General features: G+C 48.5%; 1 pseudogene; it reads right to left on the reverse strand.

Moving 5' to 3' along the window:
• Window positions 1-12,388: 12,388 nt before the first annotated feature.
• LOC143925787 (U2 spliceosomal RNA) lies at window positions 12,389-12,507 on the reverse strand (annotated as a pseudogene).
• Window positions 12,508-13,194: the final 687 nt, after the last annotated feature.

Here is a 13,194-nt window from a genome sequence, read left to right on the forward strand (position 1 = left end):
GTTGGGGGGGGAAGGAGGTGACACCCTGCACTGTTGGGGGGGGTACTGGGGGAAGGAGGTGACATCCTGCACTGTTGGGGGGGAAGGAGGTGACATCCTGCACTGTGCGGGGGGGGCGGTACTGGGGGGGAAGGAGGTGACATCCTGCACTGTTGGGATACTGGGGGAGGAGGGGAATCCTGCGCTGTCGGGAGGGTACTAGAGCAGGGAGATGACATTCTACACTGCTGGGTGGGGGGTACTGGGGGAAGGAGGTGACATCCTGCACGGGGGGGGGGGGGGGGTGTACTGGGGGAGGAGGGGAATCCTGCGCTGTCGGGAGGGTACTAGAGCAGGGAGATGACATTCTACACTGCTGGGTGGGGGGACTGGAGGTGACATCCTGCACGGGGGGGGGGGGGGTGTACTGGGGAGGAGGGGAATCCTGCGCTGTCGGGAGGGTACTAGAGCAGGGAGATGACATTCTACACTGCTGGGTGGGGGGTACTGGGGGGGAAGGAGGTGACATCCTGCACTGTTGGGGGGAACATCCTGCGCTGTCGGGAGCGTACTAGAGCAGGGAGATGACATTCTGCACTGTTGGGGGGGGGGGGGGGGGGGTGACATCCTGCACTGTCGGGGGAGGGTACTGGGGAAAAGTGGACATCCTGCACTCTAGAATAATTTCAAGAGGAGATCAGCAGTAAAGCAGACCCTAGATCACTAGATCAGGGTGCCCAACCAGTGGCCTGGAGAGCCCTCTGATGTGGCCCGTGACCTCCTGAATGAATGAAATACTTGTATAGCGCACAATGCGAACTGAATCGCCTCTAGGCGCTGTGGCGAGCTTTGATCATCTGCTAAAAGAGGAAGGTCTTGAGTTTTTTCCTAAAAGCCAGGTGATTTTCTTCCAGGCGGATGTTGATTGGTAGAGCATTCCATAGCCGAGGCCCTTGGACAGCGAATCTCCGATCCCCCTTGGATTTATACCGGGCTTTGGGCACGAGGAGGAGGTTTTTGTTGGCTGATGGAAGACTGCGGCTTGGTGTGTAATGATTTATTTTCTCCATTAGGTATTGCGGAGCTTCTCTATGCACGCATTTGTGGGTGAGGCACCTGCTCTGGGATGGCGGGTTGGCAAGTCCTGATTGTGGGTTGCCGACCCGCCATCCCAAAGCAAGAGTGTTGTGAATGAAGCCGGCGGTAGAGGAAGCAAGTGGTTGCGGAACAGAGCCGCATTAGCTGACCTGAATGGAAGACTGTTATTCAAGGTAAGTATATTACTAAAATCAGGATGTGGGCATATCTGGGCTGCTTTCAAACTGATCCGCAGGTGCAGCGCAGAACACCTGCAGGTTACCTGCACTGAGCCATAGACTTCTGCTATTACCTGCGGGTTTGGTGCACTTCAGAACGTGCACCACCCCTACAGGATATAATAGAAGTCTATGGCAAAGTACAGCTAAGCCACAGGTGCCCTGCGCTGCCCCCTCAGTGTGGGGAAACCACAGCGCGTCAGTGTGAAAGCAGCCTCAGGCTGCTTTTGACATGATCGGTTCCAACACGATCAGAACCTCCGTTCACCTCTCGTGAACCACAGATGAAAACATACTTGTGGCCATTTACACCAACCTACCGCTAATCCGATAAAAAAAAAAAAAAAAGTCCCCTTCCATCGGAGCAGATCTGAGGCCCCATAGAGTTGAGCGGGCTGTGTCTGTGTCTGTGTCTGTGTCAGCTCTGCATATACCGAGTGCACTTGGACCTGTTATCCGCCTGCTCATTGTGGCCTGTGACTAGTCACCAAGTTGCATAAGTGGCCCTCGCTATTCAAAAGGTTGGGCACCCCTGCCCTAGATCATGCCGTTTTTTCTTTTCTTTCACCATGGGTGGAAGGAAAGAAAATTGCTTGATTCTCCCCTGCAAGAAGGCTATTGTGTTCTGCTGGCTGGGAGCCTTCCCTGTTTGCAGAACACAATGATCACTGCTGCTGATGGTAGTGATTGCATGGGGGGGGGGAAAAAAAAAAAACCCTGAAGACCAGGCTCGTTGTACTGAAGTCGATATATGGATCAACTTTAGTTCAACCAGCCTGCCTATAGATAAATCACATATTGGCTGGTGCCCGCTGAACCGGCGGCCAAGATTTGATCCATCAATGACCGGCTTAAAGTGGTTGGAAAGCCTTAGTTTTTCACCTTTTAATGCATTCTATGCATCAAGGTGAAAAACCTTCTGTGCTGTAGCTTCCCCCCTCCCCCTCCCCCTCCCCCTCCCTTTTCTTACTGGAGCCTGATCCAGTTAAGTACACTGCAGTGGCTCCAGTCGCTCTCCTCATTGGACAGATTGATAGCAGCAGGAGCCATTAGCTCACCTAATTAGTAAATAGAGTCCACCTGTGTGTAATTTAATCTCAGTATAAATGCAGCTGTTCTGTGAAGCCCTCGGAGGTTTATTAGAGAACCTTAGTGAACAAACAGCATCATGAAGGCCAACGAACAACCAGACTGTTCAGGGATAAAGTTTTGGAGAAGTATAAAGCAGGGTTAGGTTATAAAAAAAAAAAAAAAAAGTATCCCAGTATTTGAACATCTCACAGATCTCTGTTCAATCCATCATCGGAAAATGGAAAAAGTATAGTACAACTGCAAACCTACCAAGACATGGCCGTCCACCTAAACTGACCAGCCGGGCAAGGAGAGCATTCATCAGAGAAGAGCCAAGGGGCCCATGGTAACTCTGGAGGAGCTGCAGAGATCCACAGCTCAGGGGGGAGAATCTGTCCACAGGACAACTATTAGTCGTCTCTCCACAAATCTGCCCTTTATGGAAGAGAAAGCCAATACTGCAAGAAATCCATAAGAAGTCCCGTTTGCAGTTTGAGATCCTCTGGGTTAGGCACTGTTGTGATCTCTTTGAGGGTTGTGCAGATCTGGAAATACAGCTGGTTATATAACAAAAAAAAAAAAAAAAAAAAAAAAAAAAAGGTAAGCCATAACTCTCCTGCAGCAATCAAATGCTGAAATATTTATTCTGGATCTGGGAATGGGAGTAGTGGCTGAGTCCTTAATACGGGCTCTCCCTAAGCCAGTGATGGTGAACCTTGGCACCCCAGATGTTTTGGAACTACATTTCCCATGATGCTCTGGCACTCTGCAGTGTAGTGGAGCATCATGGGAAATGTAGTTCCAAAACATCTGGGGTGCCAAGGTTCACCATCACTGTTCTAGGTCAAAAAAGTTGTAATATACAAACTCACCACAAGGTGTCGCCAGAGTACTATCCAGGTGTAGGGAGCTGCTTTGAAGGGTTGGAGATCAGCATGTTTGCTGTATGGCCAAGATCATCCCAGAGTATCTCACAAAAGTTAGTACACCCCTCACATTTTTGTAAATATTTTATTCTATCTTTTCATGTGACAACACTGAAGAAATGACACTTGTCTACAATGTAAAGTAGTGAGTGTACAGCTTGTATAATAGTGTAAATTTCCTGTCCCCTCAAAATAACTCAACACACAGCCATTAATGTCTAAACCACTGGCAACAAAAGTGAGTACACCCCTAAGTGAAAATGTCCAAATTGGGCCCAAAGTGTCAATATTTTGTGTGGTCACCATTATTTTCCAGCACTGCCTTAACCCTCTTGGGTATGGAGGTCACCAGAGCTTCACAGGTTTCCACTGGAGTCCTCTTCCCCTCCTCCATGATGACATCACAGAGCTGGTGGATGTTGGAGACCTTGTGCTCCTCCACCACCTGTTTGAGGAGGTCCCACAGATGCTCAATAGGGTTTAGGTCTGGAGACATGCTTGGCCAGTCCATCACCTTTACCCTCAGCTTCTTTAGCAAGGCAGTGGTCATCTTGGAGGTGTGTTTGGGGTGGTTATCATGTTGGAATACTGCCCTGCGGCCCAGGCTCCGAAGGGAGGGGATCATGCTCTGCTTCAGTATGTCACAGTACATGTTGGCATTCATGGTTCCCTCAATGATCTGTAGCTCCTCAGTGCTGGCAGCACTCATGCAGCCCCAGACCATGACACTCCCACCACCATGCTTCACTGTAGGCAAGACACACTTGTCTTTGTCCTCCTCACCTGGTTGCCCCCACACACGCTTCACACCATCTGAACCAAATACGTTTATCTTGGTCTCATCAGACCAGAGGACATGGTTGGTTCCAGTAATCCACCTCCTTAGTCTGCTTGTCTTCAGCAAACTGTTTGCGGTCTTTCTTGTGCACCATCTTTAGAAGAGTCTTCCTTCTGGGACGAGCCATGCAGATCAATTTGATGCAGTGTGCGGCGTATGGTCTGAGCACTGACAGGCTGACCCCCCATCCCCCACCCCTACAACCTCTGCAGCAATGCTGGCAGCACTCATACGTCTATTTCCTAAAGACAACCTCTGGATATGAAGCTGAGCACGTGACCTCAACTTCTTTGGTGGACCATGGGGGGGGGGGGCTGTTCTAAGTGGAACCTGTCCTGTTAAACCACTGTATGGTCTTGGCCACCGTGCTGCAGCTCAGTTTCAGGGTCTTGGCAATCTTCTTATAGCCTAGGCCATCTTTAGAGCAACAATAAATTTTTTTCAGATCCTCAGAGAGTTCTTTGCCATGAGGGGCCATGTTGAACTTCCAGTGACCAGTATGAGAGAGTGAGAGCGATAACATCAAATTTAACACATCTGCTCCCCATTCACACCTGAGACCTTGTAACACTAACGGGTCACATGACACCGGGGAGGGAAAATGGGTAAATGGGCCCTCACTACTTTACATTGTAGCGAAGTGTAATTTCTTCAGTGTTGTCACATGAAAAGATAGAAGAAAAGATTTACAGAAATGTGAGGGGTGTACTTATTTTTGTGAGATACTGTAAATTCAGTACATGTAGCTTCATTTAATGTATTCTTTTACAGGACCAGAATGCTTTTTCTTTTAATTAAATATCACGTCTTGGTCCAAATCATTCATTTATACCAATTTGGCTAAATATCCACCCAGAGCCTCTGGTTTCTACTCCAGATCAATCCTAAATATAGGACTCGCTGCTGCTTATTTATTTATTTTTTTCATCAGATAGCGCGGTATTCTCCAAATAAATCTTAAATATAGGGCCATTTATCCAGTTGTCCAGCCTGAGCCTCTGGTTTATAAATCAGATGCAGTGCATCCGAAAAGTATTCACAGTGCTTCACTTTTTCCACATTTTGTTAGGTTACAGCCTTATTCCCAAATGGATTCAATTCATTATTATTTTCCTTGAAATTCTACAAACAATCCCCCATAATGATAATAGCGTGAAAGAAGTTTGTTTGAAATCTTTGAGAATTTATTAAAAATACAAAATGAAAAAAATCCCATGAAAATAAGTATTCACGGCCTTTGCTCAGTACTTTGGTGAAGCTCCTTTGGCACCAATTACAGTCTCAAGTCTTTCGGAGTATGATTCTACAAGCTCGGCACACCTATTTTTGGGCAGTTTCTCCCATTCTTCTTTTGTAGGACTTCTCAAGCTCCATCAGGTTGGATGGGGAGCGTCGTGCACAGCCATTTTCAGATCTCTCCACAGAAGTTCAATCGGGTTCAAGTCTGGTCTCTGGCTGGGCCAATCAAGGACATTTACAGAGTTGTGCCGTAGCCACTCCTTTGTTATCTTGGCTGTGTGCTTAGGGTTGTTGTTATGTTTGAAGATGAACCTTCACCTCAGTCTGAGGTCCAGAGCGCTCTACAGCAGGTTTTCATCCAGGATGTCTCTGTACCTTGCTGCATTCATCTTTCCTTCGATCCTGACTAGTCCCCCAGTTCTTACCGCTGAAAAACATCCCCACAGCATGATGCTGCCACCACCATGCTTCACTGTAATGAGGGTATTGGCCAGGGGATGAGCGGTGCCTGGTTTCCTCCAGACATGACGCTTGCCAATCAGGCCAAAGAGTTCAATTTTTGTTTCATCAGACCAGAGAATTTTGTTTCTCAGAGTTCTTCAGGTGCCTTTTGGCAAACTCCAGGCGGGCTATCATGTGCTTTTTACTGAGAAATGGCTTCCGTCTGGGCACTCTACAATACAGGCCTGATTGGTCGAGTGCTGCAGAGATTTGTTCTGGAAGGTTCTCCTCTCTCCACAGAGAAATACTGGAGATCTGTCAGAGTGACCATCAGGTTCCTTGGCACCTCCCTGACTAAGGCCCTTCTCCCCCGATCGCTCAGTTTGGCCGGGCGGCCCGCTCCAGGAAGAGTCCTGGTGGTTCCAAACATTTCCATTTACAGATGATGGAGGCCACTGTGCTCATTGGGACCTTCAATGCTGCAGAAATGTTTCTGTACCCTTCCCCAGATCTGTGGCACCATACAATCCGGTCTTGGAGGTCTACAGACAATTCCTTGGACTTCATGGCTTGGATTGTGCTCTGACATGCACTGATAACTGTGGGACCTTCTATAGCCAGGTGTGTGCCTTCCCAAATCATGTCCAATCAGCTGAATTTACCACAGGTGGACTCCAATCAAGTTGTAGAAACATCTCAAGGATGATCGGTGGGAACAGGAGGCACTTGAGATCAATTTTGAGTGTCATGGTAAAGGCTGGGAATACTTATGTACATGGGATTTGTTTCATTTTTTTTATTTTATTTTTAATAAATGTGCAAAGATTTCAAACAAACCTTATTTCATGTTGTCATTATGGGGTATTGTTTGTCGAATTTTGAGGAAAATTGTGAATTTAATCCATTTTGAAGTGAGGCTATAACATAACAAAATGTGGAAAAAGTGAAGCACTGTGAATACTTTCCGGCTGCACCGTACATCCTAAATATCGAGCCATTTATCCAAATGTCCAGCCAGAGCCTCTGCTTTGTGTCCTGTCATACAGTCCAGTATGGTGTGGTATGTGGTAAAGGTGATCAGAGAAGGAGATTGCAACTTGTGAGGTACGGTCGAATGCAAATGTTGCTTCCGTAAGACGTGAGGTCACATGGCATCTGCGCTCTCCAATTTTATAGGGTAGGATGTAGATGAATTGATGGGGGGTCTGCGGCATCTGGAATTTGGTTATTTATAGACCTGGGAAGTTTGTGGAAACTTTGACGCAGAGGAAGCAATCACCGGATGACACCTGCGTGACCGCACTCTCCGGGACCTAATCCCCCAATTCATTGTCACCGGTCCCTGTTGACTCCTGCGGTGAGTGCAGCACCCACGCCTTCAATACGGCTTCCTATTTATAGCTGCGGTTTATATTATGAATGGATCCGAGCCAATCGGATAAGAGAGATAAATAGACCCGGGGAGTGCATTACATAATAGCAGAATTACACAGAAGCAGAGGCAGGTGACAGGGTATGGCTGCCTTCCAGAACTACAAATGCCAGCATGCCAATCTTCACAGGTCACAGCGCCCTCTCTAGGACTGTATGGGATTTTCAGAGGTGGGTCGCAGTTGGACCTGCCATTAACTTCACAAGTCTGCATGTATACAGTGCCTTGAAAAAGTATTGATACCCCGCGATACCCCTTCATACGTTTTTGGATGTAACGTGACAAAATGGGGTATGAATACTTTTTCTAGGCTCTGTAAGATGTTAATGTCATTTCAATATATTAAAGAGGAAGTAAAGCCTCTGAAAAAAAAAAAAAATATACACCCTGCAAGACAAAGGCATAGCATACTAGCTCATTATGAATAACTTACCTGAGATAAAAGCCCCTGCATCGGCCCTCGTTTGCCTCCTCCGACATCTATGCCGGAGTGACTTCCGGGTATCGCGGCTCCGGCGCATGCATGCTGGTGCCGTCACTAATGGCATGATTGCCGTTAGAAACGGCACGCTCAGTGCGCCAGCGCCCGATGTCAACAGCGGTTCCACTATTTCTGCAAATATCTCCTAAACCTTTTAGGTTTGGGAGATATTTTTTGCACCTACAGGTAAGCCTAATGCCGCGTACACACGATCAAACTATCCGGCGGACTTGGTCTTTTTTTCCCCAAAAGTGTGGCGGATTTAGAAAGTAGTTTTGACTCAAAAATTGTCCGGCAGACAATCCGGCCGTCTGTGTGCTAGTCCGCCGGACTTTTGAAATGAACAGACTTTCCCGCACACGGAGAAAAGTCCGTTCATTTTGAACGCGGCCCCAGGTAGCCGTGACTAGCGCAGGAGGCGCTGGCCCCGTCACCTGGTACGAACTTAAAGGGGAAGCCCTATACTGAAAAAACAGTGTGGGGGTCCCCCCCAAGGTCCATATAAGACCCTTATCCGAGCACGCAGCCTGGCCGGTCAGGAAAGGGGGTGGGGGTGAGCAAGCGCCCCCCCTCCTGAGCCATACCAGGCCGCGTGCCCTCAACATGGGGGGGTGCTTTGGGGGAGGGGGGGGGGCCACGCGGGACATATATAGGGACAGTGGGTGGGGTCACCGCCCATTATGATGTCCGCCGGACAGTCTGATTGTGTGTACGTGGCATAAGGCTACTTTCACACTGGGGCATTGCGCTCTTTATTTAGCGGCGCTTTACCGTGGTTTTAGCGGCACTATGCAGCCACTAGTGGGGCAGTTTTAACCCCCGCTAGTGGCCGAAAAAGGGTTCAAAGCGCCGCTACAGTTTTGTAGGCAGGTTGGCAGTGCTGCCCCATTGTTTTCAATGGGAAGGGGCGCTTTAGGAGCAGTAAATACACCTCTCCTACAGCGCTCCAAAGATACAGCTTGGAGGACTTTTTTGACCGCCCTGCAAGGACTTCGCTCCAGTGTGAAAGCCCTTGGAGGTTTCACACCGGAGACACAGCAGTGGCTGTTTCAGGGCACTTTGCAGGCGCTATTTTTAGCACTTTAGCGCCTGCAAAGCGCCTCAGTGTGAAAGCAGCCTTAATCTAGGCTTACCTATTGGTTAAAGTGGTTGTAATGGGTTTACAACCACTTTAACCTGCAGCTTTCCTCACGATAATTCCTGTAGTTTAGGAACATCCTGTTATAGGGTGACAACTCTCTGTTCCTGTATCCCAGTTGTGCTCTTGTGTTGTCACCATAGGCATGCGCACAGGGCGTGGCAGGTGTGCCTGGGCACACCCTAATCACCCTGTGTTGGGCAGATTTCCCCTGCTACTTGGTTGCAGAGAAAGGGACTGGGGAATTTAACCTGCAGCTTTCCCCACACTTACTCCTGGTGATCCTTCCATGAAGGTCCATGTTCAGGAACATCCTGTTATAGGGTGACAACTCTCTGTCCCTGTGTCCCAGTTGTGCTCTTGTGTTGTTACCATAGGCATGCGCACAGGGTGCCTGGGCACACCCTAATCGCTCTGTGCTGGACAGATTTCCTCTGCTGCTTGGCTGGGGAATGTCTGTCCTTAGTCCCTTTCTCTGTCTCAAAAGTGAGAAATCAGGGGTCTGTTTAGAGCCATGATATTTCACCAAAGCCCCCCCCCCCCCAATGGGGCTCTTAAAAAGAAAATTGTAAAAAAAAGTAATAAAAAATATTGTAAAAATGTTTGTGTAAAAAAAAAATACAATTAAAAAAAAGTAATAATAAAAAAATATATAAAAAATAAACTTCTAACACCAATCTCCGCCCTTCTGACACCATCCACCGCTCTACCGCCACCAACCTCTGCCCTAATGACACCGTCCACTGCTCTACCGCCACCAACCTCTGCCCTAATGACACCGTCCACTGCTCTACTGCCACCAACCTCTGCCCTAATGATGACACCGTCCACTGCTCTACCGACACTGTTCATTGCCCTATATATATATATATTTATTTATTTATACACACAGTATATGCACACATATGAGCTTTGCGGTTCACACCCTAATGCAATAGGCTGCGCACACGGGCTTTCAATGGAGACTACCATTGCCTGTTTTGACACACATTCCATGGGCATGGTCCATTGTTGTCACCATCACCATTAGAAAACCCACCCTAAGAAATCCTATGGAGTCATCACTGGGGTGCATGTAGGCAGAAAGAGGCTGCAGGAGATCAGCAGCACTGAGATGTAACAACCTATGTCCTGCAGCTAGGGCTTACATCTACTATATTCCCATCCTTTTTTATTTTATTTTTTTAAATCAAGTGGCGTGTGAAACACACCCAAAAACTCCACCCGGTGCCAAAACAAAGTGCAAACACATAAAGAGTGACACAAAACGTGCAACGGGTGTTACAGGACCCTCCCTAGGAAGGACCTTACCCCGATCCCCCAGGGCGTTAGGCTCCAGACGGGGACTGAGGTACTCACTAGGCCCGTCTGGCCAAAACCAGACAGACCAGACCCTTTCTCTGTAGGGTCTACTAAAACAGTCCCACCCATGTACTCGGTGGGGCTCCCCCGAAGGGAGACCTCATGAAAGAGGGCAAACCAAGGCAGAAAGCCATGTGCACCCCCTCCCAAGACTTTCAGGGTAGGCCCGAGGACCCACACCCTACTAGTCACACAGTGACAAACAACAAAACAATACAAAAAAGTGACAAACACAGGGAATAAATAAAAAGAAAGTGGGGAGAAGTAAAAGTGACCATTGTGTAATACAATGGCCGGGCCCTCCGGCCAGGAATAAAAAAATTCCTCTGGTCCTAGCCAAAAGGCTCAGCCCTAGAGGCAGGTGCAAAAAAAGTGTGTTGTGAAGTGACCATGGTGCCAACAAAACTCAAAGTGGCCCTCAACACTTGTGAGAATTATGGCACCCCTGGACGGCCACTTCAGGGACACATTCCCCATGGGCTTTTCTCTCAACCCCCTCCAACAGCCCAGCCGGTGCAGCCCCCACCCCAACCAGGAAGGCCTGGAGATCTGAGAGCTTAGGGCAGTGATGGCAAACCTTGGCACCCCAGATGTTTGGGAACTACATTTCCCATGATGCTCAACTATACTGCAGAGTGCATGAGTATCATGGGAAATGTAGTTCCAAAACATCTGGGGTGCCAAGGTTCACCATCACTGGCTTAGGGATATCCCGTATAATGACTCAACCACTACTCCCATTCCCCGGTGGGAAAGGGGCGCCAGTGTTCTCTCCCGAAAAACTGACCAGAGCAAGGACTACACCAATCTAGGCCAGAAGGCCAGGGACCCGACCCTTCGGCCAGACCCGGTGCAGCACCCATCCTCACCAGGAGATCCCTTCCAGGTGGCTCAGACTCGACCATTGATCGGCCCCCATTATCTGTCGGGCAGCCTGATGTAGTCCCTTCCAGGTGCAATTACACCATGTGATTTGCATAGCTCTCCTAACTAATAAGAACAGATACTACAAGTGATCTTAGCAAAAAAGGCAGAGAAGCGATCCTTGTTTTGTTTTTTTGAAAAGCCAGTGGCGTGTGAAACACACCCAAAAACTCTACCCGGTGCCAAAAAAAGTGCACACACATAAACAATGACACAAAACGTGCAACGGGTGTAACACTGTCCTTCACTAGGAAGGACCTTACCCTGATCCCCCAGGCCATTAGGCTCCAGACGGGGACTGACGTACTCACTTGGTCCATCTGGCCGAGACCAGACGGACCCATTTCTCTGGAAGGTCTGCCGAAACAGACGCACCCAAGTACTCGGTTGGGGCTCCCCCAAAGGGAAACCCCCCCCCTGAGAGAGGGCAAACAAAGTCAGAAGGCCTATGTCCACCCCCTCACAAGACGTTCAGGGTAGGCCCGAGGACCTACACCCTACTAATCACACTGTGACAAACGGGATACACCAAACAAAAAAGTGACAAAGGGGTATAAATAAAAGAAAGTGGGGGAGAAGGAATTGGGAGAGAGTGAAAGTGACCATTGTGTAATATAATGGCCGGCCCTCCAGCCAGGAATAAAAAATTCCCCTGCTCCTAGCCAAAAGGCTCGGCCCTAGAGGCAGGTGCAAAAAACATGTGTAGTGGTGAAGTGACCATGGTGCCACAACTCAAAGTGGTAAATCACAGTGAATATACGGCACCCCCTGAACTGCCACTTCAGGGGCACATTCACCCCTGGCTTTTCGTTTGCAACCCTGACCGACAGCCCAGACCACAGCAGCCCCCACCCCAGGCAGAAAGGCGTGAAGTTCTGAGAGCTTAGTGAGAGCCCTTTACCATCAGGCTCCACCTTCGCTCCCATCACTCCTACCTAATTACATTCGACAAGTACTAACAGCTCCCCCGGTGGGAAAGGGGAGCCAGTGTTCTCTCCTGAAAAACTGTCCGGAGCTAGAGCTGCCACAATCCAGGCCAGAAGGCCAGGGACCCGACCCCTCAGCGCAGACCCAGTGGTTCTCCATCCCCATCTGAAGGCTTCCCTTTCGGCTACGAACCGCACCAAGTTACCTTCACGCCAGCAGGTTTTGCATACCCTGTTTTCTCGAAAATAAAACCTACCCTGAAAATAAGGCCTACAAGGACAATCACAATCACGCTAGGTCTTATTTTCGGGGAAACAGGGTAGCAACCGCCACCCCTGATCCACCTCGCCAGGGACGGAAGCAGGCGCCACCTCCTGGCAACTGATAAGAACAGATACTACACTTGATCTTAGCCAAAAGGCCAAGAAGCGATCCTTGTACCTGTCCTGATAGCAATACCTGTGACTTAGCTGATGTCCCTTAGCGGGATACATGCTTCCGGCACTGTGTTTTCTGTCTGTACAACATAGGGAGAATTTCATCTGTCCTGTTTTAGGTGGACTGACCCTTTAACCGATTGCCGATGAGCCACCGCAGTTTTACTGCGGCAACACGTCTCGCGAAACGCTGTCATGTTGCATTGCGTTGCTTCTATTAGTGTTTTTTTCAAAATTGTTGCCTTTTTTTGTTTAAAGCGCAAAAAATAAAAACCACAGAGGTGATCAAATACCACCAAAAGAAAGCTCTATTTGTGGGAAAAAAAGGACGTCAATTTTGTTTGGGTACAGCGTCTCACGACCACGCGATTGTCAGTTAAAGCGACGCAGTGCCGAATCGCAAAAAAATGGCCTGGTCATTCAGCAGCCAAATCTTCTGGAGCTGAAGCAGTTAAAAAATGCAAATTTCCTGGCATGGATAGTAATGAAGCCAGAAACACATCAATGATAAAATTTATTCACTCAATATAATTATCTGTACATCACTACGCCCATCTATAGATAATTATGTTCCAGGAGGAGGATATACAGTGCTGATCACCCATAATCCCTCCTGACAACACCCTACCTCCCATCATTCCCTGGTACTGAGCATGTAATGGATACATCAGAGTCTGCACACC

The sequence above is a fragment of the Lithobates pipiens genome, unplaced genomic scaffold (assembly GCF_037356315.1).
Source record: "Lithobates pipiens isolate NorthernLeopardFrog02 unplaced genomic scaffold, aLitPip1_a1.2 Scaffold_22, whole genome shotgun sequence".
NCBI lineage: Eukaryota > Metazoa > Chordata > Amphibia > Anura > Ranidae > Lithobates > Lithobates pipiens.